The following is a 15014-nucleotide window of genomic DNA, read 5'->3' as shown; positions in this document are numbered from 1 at the left end:
ATTCTAGGGAAGCTCCATCAAGTACCAACTACCAGATTATATTCAAGCAACATGCAAAATTACTGATTTGCATAGAGACACTCTTCTCATATTTTCTCATTCTCATATACATTTTTTTGCTATCCATAAGGATTAGAAAATATTTCTCCCTCCGGAAATTTCATTTATATGTAACATTGTATATTTTTTTCTAATTCCTTTTGTAATTTTAGAACCATTCAATCTGTGAATAGACCTCAAGGATATAAAATGTTTTAATTTTAATGCAATTTAATATGCAAATACAATTTACATTGCAAATAAAAGTTAAATCAATTTCTGGTTACTATTCTGTGATCCTCAATTTAAATCATTTTTTTTCCCACACATACAAACACACTGTGGCTATGCACTTATTTTTCAAAGTCAAAGGGCGAGTGGAGTATTATGGTTGCTTTTTCTTAAGAAACAGTATTTGGGAGGTTTTTGAAAGCTTTTAAGAAAATTAAGATAGCTTTTGGGAATTGACAGTCACCATTCTTCATGTGTATATATTCTTATTAAATGAATTCTTCTGGAACATTACTTGTTCAAAATTAATATCATTTCACACTCGACTAAAGCTTTCAGAATTATATGCATTTTATAAAATCAGAATAGCTCATCTCTATGTAGTACATAATTTATTTTACCCATTACAGAATCTCTATTAAGTTAGAGGTGATGTTCACCATAATGTAAACAAATCATTTGGCTTCTTTCAAATGAAATATATTAAAGCCTCTTTCAGAAAGAGAAAAGTAAAAATAAAAATTGAAGTTTCCCAACAAAACTTTATTTTAACGAATAACAGAACATTAATATTATTATTCATAAGACATATTCTTGAAGGATATTCTCATTAAAAGATGTAGTAGACTTCATGACTTTCAATTTAGGGAGGAATAAAAACTCGGCTTTTCATATAAATATCTTGATTCTCATTAAGTATAATCACTGAAATTATTTTCCAAATTGAAGGATTGTGATATAGTTAATGAAGCTTGTATTCAACAGTGCATCATTAGGAGAAGGCAAATTTTCTCACATCAAATTTTCTAGGTTGTTAAAATGTAGAAGTCTTAGTATTGTTAAGGACGTATGTTGAGAAGTGGATCCTGGCTCACCTTTGGCTATTGTGTAATGCGGAAATGGTAGAATTTATGCTGTGTGTGTGTGTGTGTGTGTGTGTGTGTGTGTGTCTTTGGGACTTGGAGTATATCAATTAACTGATACTGAGTTATTTCTGAATGAAAAAACAAACACCCTATAGCACAACCATTTACATAAATATAAAGTACCTTAGTTCTGCCATAAGGCTCTGAAGGTTTTTTTTTCCACTCTCTTTGAAGTTGTTTGTGTGCATGTGTGTGCATGTACATGAGAAATAAAGGTGCATATTCATTTTTTGTTTTTTGTTGTTTTGGTTTTGGCTTATGAACTACACCCAGTGGTGCTCAGAATTTATGCTTGGTTCTACCTATATTTAGAGATCACGTCTGCCAATATGTGATACCAAGCAAAGCATCAACTATTCTTCAGTCCTGCAGTACACTATTTGTGATCAGTTTTGCACTCATATTCAAATGATTTCACCTTTGTCGGATAAACTAGCCATATTAATTTACTAGGATACTAGAATACTGGGTTCATAAAAGTGTTTTTATTTTAGCACAACTTTTCTAAATTCTCTAAACCTTGTTTTCTATATATGTACCAAAATTAGGGTAGTAGTAATCTCAGTTCTCCAGGAATTAATATAGTTTCTCAGTTTTCTAGGAATTGATATAGTTTCTCAGTTTTCTAGGAATTGTTATAATTTCTGAGAGACAAATATTTTAATATCAACTAAAAATTTTTAATAAGACAAGGAAGTCCCAGCTAAACCAGGATGAATTGATCATCTTAACAAAAGAGAAAAATATTTTACTTACCTCAGTGGTGTGCTAGAAGCAGCTATTACTAGCTCTGAGTATTAATTTCACAGTCAGGAATTTGGTGGGTCAATTGTTAACCATTTAGACTTGAAATTATATGTGGTGTGCATGTTTTCCAGCATGGTAATCAGCAAATGCTACAAATTAAAGTACTTTATTTTCTACCCAACAAGCCTAGTATAGCACTACCAAGTTTGAATGTTGATGAAATTACTCATTAAAATGATCCATTGCACGGTGTATGGTAAACAAATGCTAAAAATGCTGATTGTTATTATGACAATCTTTACAGTTGATAAATATATGTTAAAGAGAATTCAGCCTTAAGTAACTCTTTCAACTATTTGAATGAATCGTTTTTTTTTTAAATGTATCCAGAACATAGACTAAGTGTACCTTTCAAACTGTTTTTTTCTCTGTGACTTGTTATAAAGTGAATAAACTCTCTGAATTTAGAAAGATTTATCCTTCTTCTGTTCCCTATGGTCCATCATCAGACAAAACAACTTTGGCAATAGCAGAGACTTAAAGCTCTTGAGTACATGAAGATTTATGTACTATTGGTGTGCACAGGGCATGATAATTGATTATGTTGATCAGTCTATTGACAAGGCACAAAGAAGGTAGCACCAGCATTTTGACTGAGAGCACCACCACCTGGCTTGCCTTTGCTCTCTGTCTAAATTTTTCCTATATTTCTCTATTTCCAGAAATACAGAAAATACTTTTCTTTTTTCTTTTTTTTTCTTTTTTTTTTTGGTGGTGGTGGGGAGGTTAGTTTTTGCGCCACACCAGGTGACACTCAGGGGTTACTCCTGGCTATACTCTCAGAAATCGCTTCTGGCTTGGGGGATCATATGGGATGTCAGGATTTGAACTACCATCTGTTCTAGATCAGTTGGGTGCAAGGCAAACACCCACTTCTGTGCTATCGCTCTGGCCCTGGAAATACTTTTTTGAACTACAGAGTAGGAAAGTTTAGAATACCTATTTAAGTGACAATTTATTATATGGAAATGATCATTGTTAGGTCATGAGCAATTCAAATTATTTAAGTAAGTTATAGAATACTTCTTTTAACTTAAGGAAGAATGACCAAGAAGTGGGAGACAGGAAGTTCTCAAGTTTGAAAAATTATAGTAGTCCAGCATGGGGAAAAGCTGTAGGTATCCTGTCAAAGTTTGGTCCTGAAAAGGAACATGATATAATAAAGGAAAGAGAAGTTAAGTTGTTCAGGTTGTGTACAAATATATTCTGTATACTTGAATCTAGAATAATTACTTAGTTTATATATTCAGCAAACAAAGACGCCAGAAGAGTTTTTAATAGAGAACCGCCTACAACCTCAAGCATTGACTTGTATCACTGAGAGTGAAAATGTCTAGAATTCTAAATCTGTCTCTTGTTCATTAGAAAATCTAAGGTCTAATAACAAAGACATTGCCTGGTGTGATAAAAGACCAGAGCATCCTGATTCCAACATATCAGAGCATTATTGGAGGGTTTGTCTTCTTTCTGGCTCTGTCCAAAGAAAGACAGCAGGCATTCAATTTCTTAGGATGGGGATGTTAATTCATGCTGGAGAGCCCCATTGCTCTCCCAGCAAGACATTTCAAGAAGCAGTGTGTGAGCTGCTCAGCTCCTGTTCAGTACTGGGGATTTCCAACTGATCTCTCTGATTGCTCTCAAATAGATAGCGTGGTATCATAAAAGGGTATTTGCTGTAGCAGCTTACTTGTCACCAAAGGCTGCCTGTGGCTATCCAACATCCCCTGATGTGAATGCTAGTTCAGTGTTCTATACCGTTTAAGAGAGAAAGAGAAGGGGTAGAGTAGTTTCCTGTAAAGACCTAGGTGTATAAAAGTTCAGGAAAAGAGAAAAAAAGAGGCAAAAAGAGGGAAAGAAGGAAAAAGGGAAAAACCGGAAAAAGCATTCTCAGCACTCAAGCATGCATTAGACACCCAGACTGTGGTTTTCCTTTAAAGATCCAATCTTTGTATTGAACCTGATGTTCTTTTTTTCCTGTATCTGCCCCCCTCAACCCACCCCATCTCTATTTCTTTCTCTTCAGTGTTTCCCAGGGCTTTTAAAAATATTGACTGAAAGCTTTTTTTTCTCCCTCAAGTCAATTCACTTCAGAAAGTCCATTCTGGTATAGACTCAGTGGCAACTTACAACCCCCATGGAGACAACAGAAAGACGCCTACACCTCAATCTTTGTTGAGGCATTTAGAACAAGGTAAAGAAGTACTCAGTGTCTGTTGTTAAATAATAACACAATACCCATGAATGACTTCAGAAAAGGAAACGTTGGGTGCTAGAGGTGGGAAGGAATTAATGGAGACAGATGTTCTTGTTCCTTGTGGCTAATCATAAAATATAATGAGTTGAAAGACAACAAACACTTTAGGCCAAGGAAACTAGATGCTGAAAAGTCGGGAGTTGAAAGGTTGGGAATGAAGCCATATTTCTCTACTCTTACACAACTTGTATTTTTTGACCTTCTACACTGTGGCTAGCCGTTTTCGCAAAAATGGAAGAATCATATTAGAAAGGTGGGCTGGCTCTCCTAGGAGTTACTGAATAATGATGCCAATAAACAAACAAAAATTCAACAAGATGTTTCAGAAAGTATATTAGATGAGAAAGAGATGGGAATTGAGTTCTTGGAGTCATTAAGAATTGAGTTGTGGAGAATTAAGTTCTCTGAGAGACTGACCTGAAGAATGAATGAGAAAAACTTGAAAGGCAACATAAACTTTCCAGACAGAGGAACTGAGACACAAATTAGAATAAGAAACATCTTGGCAGATAAATTTCAATAATTTATTTTTAATTTGGTGCCACCCCTGGCAATACTAAGTTGTTACTCCTGGCTCTGCTTTCAGGAATGTCACTCCTCGGAGTATTCTGAGAGCATGTGGGATGCCAGGGATTAAAACTAACTATGCTGCATGTAAGGTATGCACCCTACCCACTGGAGGATTGCTTTAGCTCCTACTTTAGTCAATTCTTTAGATTTGACACAGGGAGTTTCATGTTAGAGTCAGCTTTTTAAAATACATATGTAAATAAATCCCACTTCTAGAGATTTGCATTTCATTGATTTGGGGCAGTGCCTAAATATAAAGGAAAAAGGACTTATTTTTAAGGCTCAGGTGATTTATGTGTCAGCCAAGACCATGAACAGCTATAGATTAGCAATTCTTAAAGTATAGCATGTGTCTGATTCATGTGGGAGGCTCATTTTGTCCAGATGGAAGAATCCAAGTCCCAGCCCAAGCCTTAGAATTATCTTATTCCATTTCCCTAGAGTGGGTTATGAGAATGTCTATTTCTAGCTGTTGTTACTGATCTAAGAAAAGAATTATTGTTATTCCTATGCTTCAGAACAGAGCAAATATGGGCATAGACTGATCAGAGTGATGTGAAGAAGTGCAGGTAAAAGACATTTGAGCTTCTAAACAGAAAAAGATCAAAATAAACAGATCTATAGAATAAGGAATGACAGGTAAGTTTTGAATATTGGAGATGCTACTGAATGACCAAAGATAAGGGGAGATACATGGCGCATATACAAACATAGATGGATGAGAAGGTGAAATCTTGAAAGGATGTTCTGAGAAATCTGAAAAAGGGTGAGTCAAAAGGTATCTATTCCAGATAGAAACATCGATAAGGAAAAGTAAAACGAACCTGAAGAACCCTTATGTAATCTGAAGGAACTCCACTGTACAAGGAATAATAGATAATAGGTGAAAGTTGAAGTTGGACACTGTAACCAGACAAATTCCCTTGAAAGCCTTATAGTTCTGTGTATACATGCTAAAGCAAAGCAATAATAAAAGCCAATGTGGAGAGGAGACAAAAGGTCCCAGGAAAAGTATGCTCTGTCTAAATTGCAAAGATGTGACTCTAAATGATTATGGGATTATAATAAGTCAGGATTATAAATCACTTTCTTCTTTGTTGCAAATGCTAAATAAAGAAAGGCCTTGGAGATGGAATTTAATTTGATTTTAAACATTATACATATTGGATCAGTAAAAGCTAAAACTAATGTTTGTGAGCTAGTTTGCAACTATGAAAATACTATACTTCTGGCCCGGAGAAATAGCACATTGGTGTTTGCCTTGCAAGCAGCCAATCCAGGACCTAAGGTGATTGGTTTGAATCCCGGTGTCCCATATGGTCCCCGTGCCTGCCAGGAGCTATTTTTGAGCAGACAGCCAGGAGTAACCCCTGAGCACTGCCAGGTGTGGTCCAAAAACCAAAAAAAAAAAAAAAAAAAAGAAAGAAAATACTATACTTCATCATATGATGTACGAACTGAGAGATACCTACAGGAAATATAAGTACAGACAAATAATGGACATTTCTTAAGCCCTTGTCATCCCTTGGAAACATATCACTCTTGCTTGTTTTTATGTTTTTTTTTCGTAACCTGCTTGCTTTTCTACTCTGGAGAATATATATATTTTCTTTTGAAAATATATTTTATTTCTTTTTCTCCCTTTTTACATATCTTTAAGTGAGTTTCATTCAATAAAATGATATGATTTTAGTACAATAATAAATAAAAATAATAGGGTTGGGGGCCAAAGCAGTGGCACAGTGGCAGGGCATTTACCTTGCAAGCAGCTGACCTAGGACAAACTGCAAAACCATGTCCCAGCATCCCATATGGTCCCCCAAGCCAGGAGCAATTTCTGAGCACATAGGCAGGAGTAATCCCTGAGTGTCACTGGGTGTGGCCCAAAAAACAATAAATAAATAAATAAATAAATAAATAAGTAAGTTATAACAGGAATGGTGATAACAGATTCAAATTTACATGTGTGTGATTATATATAAGCACAATAGGACTCAAATATTTTCACTACATGATGGTCTTAGAGAACTGTTCATAGCATAGAAAAGAACTATCTCATATCATATGTAATGGTCTGCTCTAAATCAGTTTGAGGAATTAATAGTATAGTAGCATGTAAAGTGCAATTTTCCTTAAACTAAAGAGGAATGATGGAATGAATTGGGAATAATTTGCTAGAACAAGCAAGTCAATTTAAATGTCTTTAAATTGTGAAGAATGTCATTAGAAAGAAGAATATACTTATATTACAATTAGTAGTTTTGTAATGGAATTTTATCCTCCCAATCTAATCAATATCTTTTTAGAATTAGACCCCTCTGGGATAGCACGGAGTCCCCCATTCCCACCCCACCTCTATTATAACAAGAGTACCCTCTTATTTCTTAGAGGTGGCCATGTACAAAATATATGGCCTTTCTGAAATGTCTGCTGAAATTATCCAAATATGAAAAAGAATTTTTGTAAGCTTGGAAGTCCAAGTTTTCTTTATTTCAAGTCTTTTAAGTGAATAAGCACTCACAGAACTTTTTTAAAGTAAACTAGATTATATGCTTAAAGATCCAGATGGTATCCATATCTTCCCTGGAAAATCCAGTAAAGCATAATAGATTACAATGCTGTATCACAATCTTTCTCAACAGTTACTATGTTTATGTAACACCTTTGCAGTATCTAGAGTGAAGATGGATACATAATTATGTGCTATATTTTAATGACTATGCCCAAATCTTTCTAGTTCTATATTTTGTTTGTTTGGGGGCTGTTGAATTAATTAAAAGTCCTTAGATAGCCTGGAGGTGGGGCATTTGCTTTGCATGCAGGACAGTTGTTCCAATCCCAGCATCCCATATGGTCCCCCTGAGCCTACCAAGAGCGATTTCTGGGCATAGAGACGGGAGTGACCCAAAAAACAAACAAACAAAAAAAGTCCTTGAGGGTTGGATGATAGTGTATGGATGGTGAGGCCTTTCTCTGCCCAGCATGGTGCATGCAGCTTCTTTGGCCTGGCGGGTCTGAGGGTTCAGGATAACATGGAGGAAATGACCCACCAGTCATGAAGTTTTAGGGGATAAGTTTTTATTACAAGGCCCTAACCACCATGTGCATATCTTACATGATTTCTCAGCTAACCTTTTAAGCAGCCTCCTTCAGCTGCCCTGAATCTATCCTGACTCTATCATCTCTCCATGCTTTATCATCTTTCCTGCTGAGGCTTCTTGCAGAATCTCTCTCACCCCTGAGGCAACCCCTTACAAACCAGACCCCTCCCAGCTATGGGAGGGTCTCCCTCTCCAGGTAAGATGCCCAGAAAGTTGGGGGAAGAATAACAGGGGGCCATACTTGACAGTTTTCAGGGTTTACTCCAGTCTTTGTGCTCAGGTATCATTCCTTGTAGAGCTCCATGGACCATATTCTTGGATATTCTTGGAGGAGTGAGGTCCAGGGCACAGTTTCATCCCACTACACGGTGTTACTGAGTTTGAGAAATGGTTTGCAATAGTAAGGTATCAGGTGCCAGGGATCAAACCCAGATGCTTCATGTGCAAGGGAAGCACTATACCTATTCTACTATCCCTCCAGCCCCATGATACGTTTTTAATTAAATTGTTATTGTCACAAATGTGAGTTACAAGTCTTTCACAGACATATTTAAGGTACATAGTGACAGTGAATTAGGGCCATTCCCACCATCAGTGCTGTCCTTCCTCCATCCCTGTTCCCAAAATGTATCCCATACCTCTCCCCTCTTTGTCTCCCGGACTGCTAGTGTAACAGTTTCCTTTTGTATATAACTTGTTGTAGAATGGGTATCTTGGTTTTGTTGTGATTGATTTTGGGTTTGATATTTATTTAGGTCTGATCACTTTTAATTTATACTCAATGTGCATGCATCTGATTGCTGCTGGTACCATCCACTCCCCCCATCAATTTATGAGGTAGAACAAGATAATTCAAGTTCTGTAGTTCTGTTGGGATTAAAAAAAAGAGAGAGAGCTGGGAGGAGTCTGTTTAGGAGCTATCAATATCAATTTAAAAGTAGAAAGGGAAAAGTAAAAGAAAAAAACAAAAATACAAAAAAATAAAACCAAATCAAGCAATGACAATAAGCACAATAGCAGCAATACAACTAAACAACAACAAAAAAGGAAAAAGAAAAAAAAAAGAAGAAAGGAGTGCTGATGTAGCAAGGTTTTATGTGTTTTTTTGTGTTTGTTTGTTTTTGCATAGGCAGTTTTATTGGGGGAAATTAGAAAGGAAATCCTGTTGGTCTCAGAGATACAGGCTTCTCCCTCCTTGAGTCATAAAGTCATGGAAACAACTACAGGCTCCAGACATACTTATTGTCGAACCCCAAAGTCTTTTTATAGTGTCAGGAAATGTTCTGTTCATTTGTGGTTGTCAAAATCAATCCTCTGTAATTGGAGGTCTTGGTATTTGCACAGATCTTAGGCCTAAGTCTAGGATAGAGTCTTTCTTTATGGTTCCAGAAGTTCTGCTCCCTCACAGTTGTTGAAGTCAGTCTTCTGTAATTAGTGATCTTGGTTTTTGCCTTGGATGAAGCCTAGGATAAAGTCTTTATCTATGGTTCCAGAAGTTCTGCTAAGTCTTGGTTGTTAGAGTCAGATCTCTGGAATTAGAGATCTTGGTTTTGGTAAAAATCACAGGCTGAAGCCTAGGCTAGGGGCTTTTTTAATGTTGCCAGGAAAGGTTCTGCTCAGTCGAGGTTGTTCAAGTCAGTCTTCTGTAATGAGTGATTTTGGTTTTTGCTCAGATCAAAGGATGGAGTGTCTTCTGATTTCATCTTACTGTTAGGTGGTTAGATAGGGCAACCTGCTCTTAGATCAGGTTGTTGCTGTTTCCTCATCATCAGGGGGTCGTACCAATTTGGCATGAGTTGAATGAATTTGTATGAATTTGGCAGTATTAAAATCTCTGTGGGGGAGTTTGATTCCTGGTGCTGTTGCAGGGAACTGTGTTGGTACTACAGTTGGGATTTGGGGTTCTGGGTTGGGATGCTCACTGTCTGATCACATGGAATCTAAGTTGAGTCCCCATAACAAATTTTCAGAGTGGTAAGTGCCCCAACATTATAAAGTTTATGGGTTCTTATCCCTAGTAGGTAAGAGCTTGTTTCTATATATACTATTTCCCCTTTATTTAGTATCTATGTAAAAGGGAATGGTGCCATATTATATTGCTAGTGCATTTGGTAGTAAGAATGACTAAATATACAATCTCTATGCCCTGGTTTTGACCTGAGTTTTTATACCCAGCAAGACATTTTCTTCTAGAGTTTTTGTGCCAAGCAGGACCCTATCAAGCAAAAGTAAAAATAATTATATAGAGATATTAAAAATAAATTAATTAAAGAAATAAAAAAATAAATTAAAAAATATAAAAAATAAAGAAATGGAGGAGGCTACTTTAACAAGTGGAAATAAAGATACTAAGAGGTATAATTATTGAGGTATTAAACATACAAAGAAAATATAGATATTCCTATTAAGTCTTTTGAGATATTCTTGGAGGAGTGAGGTCCAGGACACAGTTTCATCCCACTACACGGTGTTACTGAGTTTGAGAAATGGTTTGCAGTAGTAAGGTATCGGGTAGTGTTCTTGAACTAGTGTTCCTTCTGGAGCTGAATCCAGTAGAATGCAACAATCCACATTTACGTGTGTGTGTGTGTGTGTGTGTGTGTGTGTGTGTGTGTGTGTGTGTGTGTGTGTGTGTGTGTGTGAGAAGAAGGGCCAGATAGAATGAGTCAGCAGGAGTGGTGGTTGCAGCTTCTTGCCAGGGCTCAAGATGTGGGTCAAAGAGGAGTCTTTTTGCTGTGGGAGCTTGGTGGTGGCTTATTGGGGCAGGAGGACAGTCTCAGCACCTAATGAGCTAAGAACCAAGGGTAAAGACAGTTAAATAGGTAAGGATAATGGATAAAAATTTGGGGACACAAGGGTAGAAGGATTTCTGAAGGGCAGGAGGAGGGATAATATATAAGAGGGGCTATATACAATATAGTCAAGGATTGTTTTCTATATAGATTGGGCAGACATTAGGGCATCCACTGTATATAAACTCATGCCCACCTATAGACATACATTAGAGATCTATTAAAATGTGTTTTTGGAGGCCTGGTCCTCATAGGATGGGTCTGAGTGATTGCTTAAGAAATAATTGAATTAAGAAAAGATAAATAAATTGCTGTAATATAGATTAGGAGAGGAAGAGAGAAAGAAAAAAGATAAGAAGGGGAAATAAATAAAAAATAAATAAGCATAATTTCACATCTAGAGTACTAAGCAATATGGTAGTGAGAACTATCAGAGGTGTCTACCCTACGTAGTATCATCTACTGTGTCTTGTGATTTGAGGTTCCCATGCTATTTCTAATATTAAAATTTATTAAGCTCTAGGTGGATACTTATTTCTAACCTTTTCTTTATGTGATATCATTTGACTTCCTTAAGAACCCAATGGGGTTGATGTCATTTGAAATCATAGTTAACAATGAGGAAAATAGAGGACCCATAGTAGAGACAAAAGAACTTTGGATAATCATTGAGTTTTTCTAAAAATTAATTGTTCTTATACAAGGAAGATACTACTTTGATTTTGGAAATTTGTTGTGAGACTTCTTAGTAAAGCAATACCTTCCTGTAAACTTTCAGGTCAATTTTAAGTTACAAGTAAAAACTTCTGAATCCATTAAACACTTGGTATTTTTAATCTATTGCTGCTTGTCTAAGGAGATAAAAGATCATATCTTATAATAGTGGATACTTGTGACCTGAAAGTGTGTGACTTTAACTTATTTTATAATTTATAAAAAAAAAATACATTTGCAGGGGCCAGTGCAATAGCACAGCAGGAAGGTGTTGTCTTGTACATGATCAACACAGAACAGATGGTGGTTAGAATCTCGGCATCCCAAATAGTCTGCTGTGTTGCCAGGGGCGATTTCTGAGCACAGAGCCAGGAGTAATCTCTGAGCACTGCCGGCTGTGACCCCCCAAAATACAACAACAACAACAAGTATATTTGCGGAATTTACTTCTGCACAGATGACAAATTGGGAGAAAAACCAAAAATCATGAACTGGTTAAATCATAAGTAATCTTAAACAAGAAAAACAAAATATTTATTTAAATTACTTAAATATAAAATGCCTCTTTAAAACTTTACTTCTATTATCTTAAGATTTTCAACCTTAAAATATGCAAGAGCATTACTTTTCTTTTCCCATATTTATGTATTTATTTATTTATTTATATTTTGCCTTTTGGGTCTCACCAGCTGCATTCAAAGCTTAGTCTTGAATCTGTACTCACAAATGCATCTGGAAGATCATGGCTATATGCGAGGCAAGTGATTGGCCTTGTACTATTTCTCTAGTCACACTATTTTCTTTTGTATAAAAATATTGCATTGATAATTTAGATTCAAGTAATTTTAAGTTAATAAAGCAGTTGTAGATACTAATGAAAGATATAACTTGTATTTATAAGGTATAGATCCAAATGAGAAAAATATTGTATTATTTGCTAAAGTAAATCAGTTTCTTAAAGCCAGACCCTTCTGAACACCTCACAATCAAAAAATACTTTTGTTTATTTAACAAGTACAATTCTTACATAAGTCTACAATTTTGTGTTAAAAAACGTTGTTATTGGAACTGATGTTATAATTGAACTTTTAATACTATTAGTGCTAAGTTATTTTGCTTATATTTAGCTTCCATGTAGTCATCATCAAATCAGTTCCTTTGTATTAAGATATTTTATAATTCTGTGCTATGCACTGGAAATAATGAATCAGGGGATTAAAAGGACAAACTGCTTAGCAAGCAGATTTAAATATTTAAAAATCAAGCCCATAATAGGATAAGCAATTGCCTCAATGTAAGGGCTTTCTATTTAAATGCTGAAAGTATAAAAGCAGAAAAGAATAATATTTACATTTTAAAGCAATGCACACCGAATGACCCTTTAACTTTAAAGACATGATAATTCCCATGTTTTAAGTATGAAACTATAAATGATACCTTATTTCTTCTAACTAGAAATTAATCGTAATTAAAATCAGCAAACTATTCTCTTGTGTTGGTTGAGTTTATGTTTCATTAAGATAAAACTATACTGGGGTCAGGAAGATGGTGAAAGGCTAGAGAACATGATGTGAATCAGCAGGACTTAGATTCAATACCTGATACAGGCTGGCACATCAGAACACCCAAAAGAACCTCTGAGAATCAAGTTGGGAGCACTTCCAAGCACCACTTACTGACAATATTAGAGGTTTTCTTAATATTCTTTGAATGTTTTATCTTTAGAAACTTTATACCTATATGGTATTTATGCTATTCAATATAGTGTGTATATTAAAATACATTTTAATACTTATAATACATGTCATTCATTCTTTCCGCAATCTTTGTTATTTTGGCCCATCCTTATTTTTATTTATGTTATTTATTTAGTTAGTTAGTTAGTTAGTTAGTTAGTTAGTTAGTTAGTTTTTGGGCCACACCTGGCAGCACTCGGGGGTTACGACTGGCTGTGTACTCAGAAATCATGCCTGGAAGACTCTGGGGACCATATAGGATGCTAGGAATCAAACTGGTTGGTCCCTGGTTGGCTGTGTGCACGATAAACACCTTACTCTCTGTGCTATCACTCCAGACCCCCATCTTGGGTATTTTTTAAATATATTTATTGTGACCACAGTGAATTCCAAATCTTTCACAGTACTATTTAAGATACATAGTGACAATGAATCAGGGCCATTCCCACCACCAGTGTTGTCTTCCATCCACCCTTGTTCCCAACATGCATCCCATATCTCCCTCCTTTGCCCCCCAGACTGCTAGTGTAACTGGTCCCATCTGTGTATAGCTTTTTGTAGATTGGGTATCGATCTTTTGTCATTGACTTTGAGTTTGGTGTTTAAGTCTAATCATTTTTTATTTCCACTCAATGTTCATATGATTGTTTGGTCCTGGTACCATCCATTTCTTTCCTCTCAATTTATGAGACAGAAAAAGATGATTCAAGTTATGTGGTTCTGTTGGGAAAAAAAACTCTTATATTTTGTATTTTGTTTTTTTGAACTATCCCCTGGGTTACTTCTAAGCCAATTTATTCTATCAATTCTACATAAATACTGTAGCTTGATTCCTTTCCTATTTTTTACTATGACTATCTTCTATATTGACTACTAAAATATATTCTGTTAAAGAGTAGAACTCAGTCCAATCTCCCTATAGCAGCTAATAAACAGTAAGCCTTAAATAGATACTAAATATGTAAACATAGATGAATTTAAAAGCCTTTCTTTTAGAATACATTAGACCTGATAGTATATGACCCTGTAACCTGATCTCCTAATATTTTTATCAGAATTTTTAAGATCCCATAAAGGATAATTTAAAAACCAATAAGAACATGCGTTTTAGAAACCAATTTCCTCAAAGATGAGTTAGAGACTATAAAAGAGGGGATATAAATGATGGGGAAGATGGGAATATTTGTGTACACTCCAAAGCACCCACAGAAAACAGCTCTCCAGTATTTATAGCAGATGGAACTAAAAGGTCAATATTCTCAGAGGATCTTGAGAATAATACTTGAGGTGAAACCAGACAGCCATATTTTATCTATCTATCTATCTATCTATCTATCTATCTATCTATCTATCTATCTATCTATCTATCTATCACATATCTACTTTATAAATATATCTATCATCTATCCTTTTTGAGGTGGGAAGAAATTCCCAAGCAAAGCTATTGGCTATTGACTATTGGCCAAGAATCTATGATTCTTTGCTTTTTGGGCCACACCAGTGATGCTCAGGGGTTACTCCTGGCTATGTGTTCAGAAACAGCTCCTGGATTGGGAAACCTTATATGATGCTGAGGAATTGAAATGTGGTCCATCCTAGGTTAGCACATGCAAGACAAAGGCCTTACTGCTTATGCCACTACTCTGGCCCCAATCCTATGATTCTTGGCCAGCATGCCAGCAGTTCAGTGCAAGAATCTAAGGTTGTTAATAAAATTCAGACCCTGAGATGCCAGGAATTATCTTTGTCACCCCAGTCATGCTGGGGATACAAGGCTGCATGTAGTGATGTAGAGAGAACCAAACATTGGTGAGAACTGACCACAGATTGGGAACTACCAAGTA

The sequence above is a fragment of the Suncus etruscus genome, chromosome 2 (assembly GCF_024139225.1).
Source record: "Suncus etruscus isolate mSunEtr1 chromosome 2, mSunEtr1.pri.cur, whole genome shotgun sequence".
NCBI classification, from domain to species: domain Eukaryota; kingdom Metazoa; phylum Chordata; class Mammalia; order Eulipotyphla; family Soricidae; genus Suncus; species Suncus etruscus.
This window is presented reverse-complemented; position numbering follows the sequence as displayed.